The sequence below is a fragment of the Oncorhynchus gorbuscha genome, linkage group LG09 (assembly GCF_021184085.1).
Source record: "Oncorhynchus gorbuscha isolate QuinsamMale2020 ecotype Even-year linkage group LG09, OgorEven_v1.0, whole genome shotgun sequence".
NCBI classification, from domain to species: domain Eukaryota; kingdom Metazoa; phylum Chordata; class Actinopteri; order Salmoniformes; family Salmonidae; genus Oncorhynchus; species Oncorhynchus gorbuscha.
Window position 1 is genome coordinate 74,998,576 of NC_060181.1, and position 6,160 is coordinate 75,004,735.

The following is a 6,160-nucleotide window of genomic DNA, read 5'->3' on the forward strand; positions in this document are numbered from 1 at the left end:
TTTTTTGCAGTATTGGTTTAGTGCCTTGTTGAAAACAGGATGCATGTTTTGTATTTTTTAAATTCTGTACATGCTTACTTCTTTAGACTCTGTCAATTAGGTTAGTATTGTGGAATAACTACAATGTTGTTGAGCCATCCTCAGTTTTCTTCTATCACAGCCATTAAACTCTGTAACTGTTTTAAAAATCACCATTGGCCTCATTTCCTTCTTCTCCAGCAACTAAGTTAGGAAGGACACCTGTATATTTGTAGTGACTGGGTGTATTGATACACCATCCAAAGTGCAATTAATAACTTCATGAATAACTTCACTATGCTCAAAGGGCTATTCAATGTCTGCTTTTTTGCCCATCTACTAATAGGCATTGAGGCATTGAGAAACCTACCTGGTCTTTGTGATTGAATCTGTGTTTGAAATGCACTGCTTAACTGAGGGACCTTAGAGATAATAATTGTATGTGTGGGGTACAGAGATGATGTAGTCATTCAAAAATCATGTTAAACACTATTACTGCACACAGAGTGAGTCCATGCAACGTATTATGGGACTTGTTAAGCAAATATGTACTACTGGACTCATTTAGGCTTGCCATAACGAAGGAGTTGAGTACTTATTGACTCAACACATTTCAGCTTTTCGTTTTTAATTCATTTGTAAAAATGTCACAAAACATCATTCCACTTTGAAATTATGAGGTATTGAGTGTAGGTCAGTCACACCGCATCTCTATTAAATCCATTTTAAATTGAGTCTGTAACACAACAAAATGTGGAAAACAATCAAGGGGTGTACAGTCAGCCCAACACTATAAAAGTTTAGCAGAATCGTTTTTACAACTGAATAAAAGTAATATTGCTGTATCCTAATACAAATTGTGTTGCAGGATTTAAATTAAAAATGTATTGCTTCCATCTGCTATTGCTGTGAATTATCTCACTATGTATATTTTTTATGACATTTAATTTGTTTGTTTTCATGTGATTCATTGATTAATAACATTTTTAAATAGAATGTTTTGCAAGAAAGGCCCTACAGGTAACTGCAAAAATAACAGAAACACCAACATAGTATGTTAATAGGGCGTTGGGCCACCATGAGCCGCCAGAACAGCTTCAATAGCCTTGATATATATTCTGCCATGTAGCCTAAGTGTCTGGAACTCTATTTGATACCATTCTTCCACAATAAATTCAATCATTTGGTGTTTTGTTGATGGTGGCAGAAAACGCTGTTCCAGAATTTCCAATACATGTTTAATTAGGTTGAGATCTGGTAACAGAGACACACACACACACTTTAAACCCCTTATGCCTCCTTTGAGACGCTTCTTTCAAAGTCACTGAGAACTCTTCTTCTAGCCATGGTAGCCAAAATAATTGGCAACTGGGAATTTGTATACACGACCCTAAGCATGATGGAATCAGGCTGTGCTCTTCCTCAAGGCCACCACAACTACTAACACTCTGACCTCAGATTTCTGGCCCAAAACTCTAAACGCCAGGCCACCTGCCAACCATATTAGACAGGGCAAGAACATGGAACTGTGGAAAGGTGTTTGTGTGTAGGACAATAAACATGTACTGTGTTTTAGGTCGCTATGCGTTCCAGTGTTGGAAGCGTCTAGGACAAGTCCTGTCACAGGGTAAGAAGATGCCCACCTCAGTAAGTAACCAACTAACTTAGCTATGTAGTTCACAGGTCTAGGAGAGTACTACAATCCTAACTATAAGAGTGATAAAACATGTTGAGTGGTTTTGAGCAACTTTTACATACTCTGATTGTCTTTTATTAGAACACATCACTGAAGCTATGCATGATCAGTGATGACACCTGCTGATTTTGCAGAAAATTCTCCCCACACATGCACACATTGGCAAAATGGGGGTCTCTTGTTTTGCCCCATCAGATAGTCACCAAGCACCAATATTTGTGATGAAGTGTTCATTCCACTGACTGTCTGGTAGCGGGTGTGCTGACTGTAGGTCGGGTATCGGGTGGGCTGGCTGTCTATAGGTCTGGTAGCGGGTGGGCTGATGTCTGGTAGCGGGTGGGCTGGCTGTCTATAGGTCTGGTAGCGGGTGGGCTGATGTCTGGTAGTGGGTGGGCTGGCTGTCTGGCTGTCTATAGGTCTGGTAGCGGGTGGGCTGGCTGTCTATAGGTCTGGTAGCGGGTGGGCTGATGTCTGGTATCGGGTGGGCTGGCTGTCTATAGGTCTGGTAGCGGGTGGGCTGATGTCTGGCAGCGGGTGGGCTGATGTCTGGTAGCGGGTGGGCTGACTGTATATAGGTCTGGTAGCGGGTGTGCTGACTGTCTATAGGTCTGGTAGCGGGTGTGCTGACTGTCTGGTAGCGGGTGTGCTGACTGTAGGTCGGGTATCGGGTGGGCTGACTGTCTGTAGGTCTGGTAGCGGGTGGGCTGATGTCTGGTAGCGGGTGGGCTGGCTGTCTATTGGTCTGGTAGCGGGTGGGCTGATGTCTGGTAGCGGGTGGGCTGATGTCTGGTAGCGGGTGGGCTGACTGTATATAGGTCTGGTAGCGGGTGTGCTGACTGTCTGGTAGCGGGTGGGCTGACTGTAGGTCGGGTAGCGGGTGGGCTGACTGTAGTTCTGGTAGCGGGTGGGCTGGCTGACTGTAGGTCTGGTAGCGGGTGGGCTGGCTGTCTATAGGTCTGGTAGCGGGTGGGCTGATGTCTGGTAGCGGGTGGGTTGACTGTCTTTAGTTCGGGTAGCGGGTGGGCTGGCTGACCGTAGGTCGGGTAGCGGGTGGCTGGTTGACTGTAGGTCGGGTAGCGGGTGGGCTGACTGTCTATAGGTCTGGTAGCGGGTGGGCTGACTGTCTATAGGTCTGGTAGCGGGTGTGCTGACTGTCTATAGGTCTGGTAGCGGGTGGGCAGACTGTTTGGTAGTGGGTCGGCTGACTGTCTGTAGGTCTGTTAGCGGGTGGGCTGACTGTCTAATTCGGGTAGTGGGTGGGCTGATGTCTGGTAGCGGGTGGGCTGACTGTCCGGTAGCGGGTCGGATGACTGTCTGTAGGTCTGGTAGCCGGTGGGCTGACTGTCTAGTTCGGGTAGCGGGTGGGCTGATTGTCTGGTAGCGGGTGGGCTGACTGTCTGTAGGTCTGGTAGCGGGTGGGCTGGCTGTCTATAGGTCTGGTAGCGGGTGGGCTGATGTCTGGTAGCGGGTGGGCTGACTGTCTGTAGGTCTGGTAGCGGGTGGGCTGACTGTCTAGGTCTGGTAGCGGGTGGGCTGACTGTCTGTAGTTCGGGTAGCGGGTGGTCTGATTGTCTGGCAGCGGGTGGGCTGACTGTCTGTAGGTCTGGTAGCGGGTGGGCTGATGTCTGGTAGCGGGTGGGCTGGCTGTCTATTGGTCTGGTAGCGGGTGGGCTGATGTCTGGTAGCGGGTGGGCTGATGTCTGGTAGCGGGTGGGCTGATGTCTGGTAGCGGGTGGGCTGACTGTATATAGGTCTGGTAGCGGGTGTGCTGACTGTCTATAGGTCTGGTAGCGGGTGTGCTGACTGTCTGGTAGCGGGTGGGCTGACTGTCTGTAGGTCTGGTAGCGGGTGGGCTGACTGTCTGGTAGCAGGTGGGCTGACTGTCTGTAGGTCTGGTAGCGGGTGAGCTGACTGTCTGTAGGGGGGGTTACGGATTGTAGGTTGGGTAGCGGGTTGCGGGTGGGCTGACTGTCTGTAGTTCGGGTAGCGGGTGGGCTGACTGTCTGTGGTTCGGGTTGCGGGTGGGCTGACTGTCTGTAGGTTGGGTAGCGGATTGCGGGTGGGCTGACTGTCTGTAGTTCGGGTAACGGGTGGGCTGACTGTCTCTAGTTCGGGTAGCGGGTGGGCTGACTGTCTGTAGTTCGGGTAGCGGGTGTGCTGACTGTCTGTAGTTCGGGTAGCGGGTGTGCTGACTGTCTGTAGGGGGGGGTTACGGATTGTAGGTTGGGTAGCGGGTTGCGGGTGGGCTGACTGTCTGTAGTTCGGGTAGCGGGTGGGCTGACTGTCTGTGGTTCGGGTTGCGGGTGGGCTGACTGTCTGTAGGTTGGGTAAGGGGGGGTTACGGTCTGTAGGTTGGGTAGCGGATTGCGGGTGGGCTGACTGTCTGTAGTTCGGGTAACGGGTGGGCTGACTGTCTCTAGTTCGGGTAGCGGGTGGGCTGACTGTCTGTAGTTCGGGTAGCGGGTGGGCTGACTGTCTGTAGTTTGGGTAGCGGGTGTGCTGACTGTCTGTAGGGTGACATTTTTGTGCAGGTGTAGTAAAATACTTTATTTTGCAGGGTCGGCTATAGTGGTATGGCACCCTTGGAGCAAATTAGGGTTAAATGCCTTGATCAAGGGCACTTCAACCAATTTTTTTCCTTCATATTGTTAGCTCTGGTATTCGAACCAGGGACTTTTGGGTTACTGGCCCAACACTTTAAACACTAGGCTACCTGCTGCCATGGATAGTGTGTGGACTGACTCACAATTGACATTTCCTTGCTGCACTTGAGTTTGTCTCCACAGGCCAGAGGTTCCAACAACAGGTTCCCAGGCGTATGATGCACCCACTGCACTCTCTCTCACCTCCTCCTTAACCTGATCTGTGTGTTTTGTGTCTATGTACCATCAGTTGGAGGGCACCTACAGTTTAAATTGGAAGTTTACATACACTTAGGTTGGAGTCATTAACTTGTTTTTCAACCACGCCAAAACTATAGTTTGTTAACAAGAAATTTGTGAAAAGTCGGTTAGGACATCTACTTTGTGCATGACACAAGTAATTTTTCCAACTATTTCACTTATAATTCACTGTATCCAATTCGAGTGGGTCAGAAGTTTACATACACTAAGTTGACTGTGCCTTTAAACAGCTAGGAAAATTCCAGAAAATGATGTCATGGCTTTAGAAGCTTCTGATAGGCTAATTGACATAATTTGAGTCAATTGGAGGTGTACCTGTGGATGTATTTCAAGGCCTACCTTCAATCTCAGTGCCTCTTTGCTTGACATCATGGGAAAATCAACAAAAATCAACCATGACCTCAGGAAGAAAAATTGAAGACCTCCACAAGTCTGGTTCATCCTTGGGAGCAATTTCCAAATGCCTGAAGGTCCCACGTTCATCTGTACAAACAATAGTACGCAAATATAAACACAATGGGACCACGCAGTGGTCATACAGCTCAGAAAGGAGATGCGTTCTGTCTCCTAAAGATGAACGTACTTTGGTGCGAAAAATGCAAATCAATAACAGCAAAGGACCTTGTGAAGATGCTGGAGGAAACGGGTACAAAAGTATCTATATCCACAGTCAAACAAGTCCTATATCGACATAACCTGAAAGGCTGCTCAGCAAGGAGGAAGCCACTGCTCCAAAACCACCAGAAAAAAGCCAGACTACGGTTTGGAACTGCACATGGGGACAAAGATTGTACTTTTTAGAGAAATGTCCTCTGGTCTGATGAAACAAAAATAGAACTGTTTGGCCATAATGACCATTGTTATGTTTGGAGGAAAAAGGGGGACGCTTGCAAGCCGAAGCGCATTGTCCCAACTGTGAAGCACGGGGGTGGAAGCATCATGTTGTGGGGGTGCTTTGCTGCAGGAGGGACTGGTGCACTTCACAAAATAGATGGCTTCATGAGGAAAGGAAAATTATGTGGATATATTGAAGCAACATCTCAAGACATCAATCAGGAAGTTAAAGCTTGGTCTTCCAAATGGACAATGACCCCAAGCATACTTCCAAAGTTGTGTGAAAATGGCTTAAGGACAACAAAGTCAAGGTATTGGAGTGGCCATCAAAAAGCCCTGACCTCATTCCTATAGAACATTTGTGGGCAGAACTGAAAAAGCGTGTGTGAGCAAGGAGGCCTACAAACAGTAACACCAGCTCTGTCAGGAGGAATGGGCCAAAATTCACCCGACTTGTTGTGGGAAGCTTGTGGAAGGCTACCCAAAATGTTTTACCCAAGTTAAACAATGTAAAGGCAATGCTACCAAATACTAATTGAGTGTATGTAAACATCTAACCCACTGGGAATGTGATGAAAGAAATATAACCTGAAATAAATCATTCTCTCTACTATTATTCTGACACTTCACATTCTTAAAATAATGTGGTGATCATAACTGACCTAAGACAGGGTATCTTTACTAGGATTAAATGTCAGGAATTATGAAA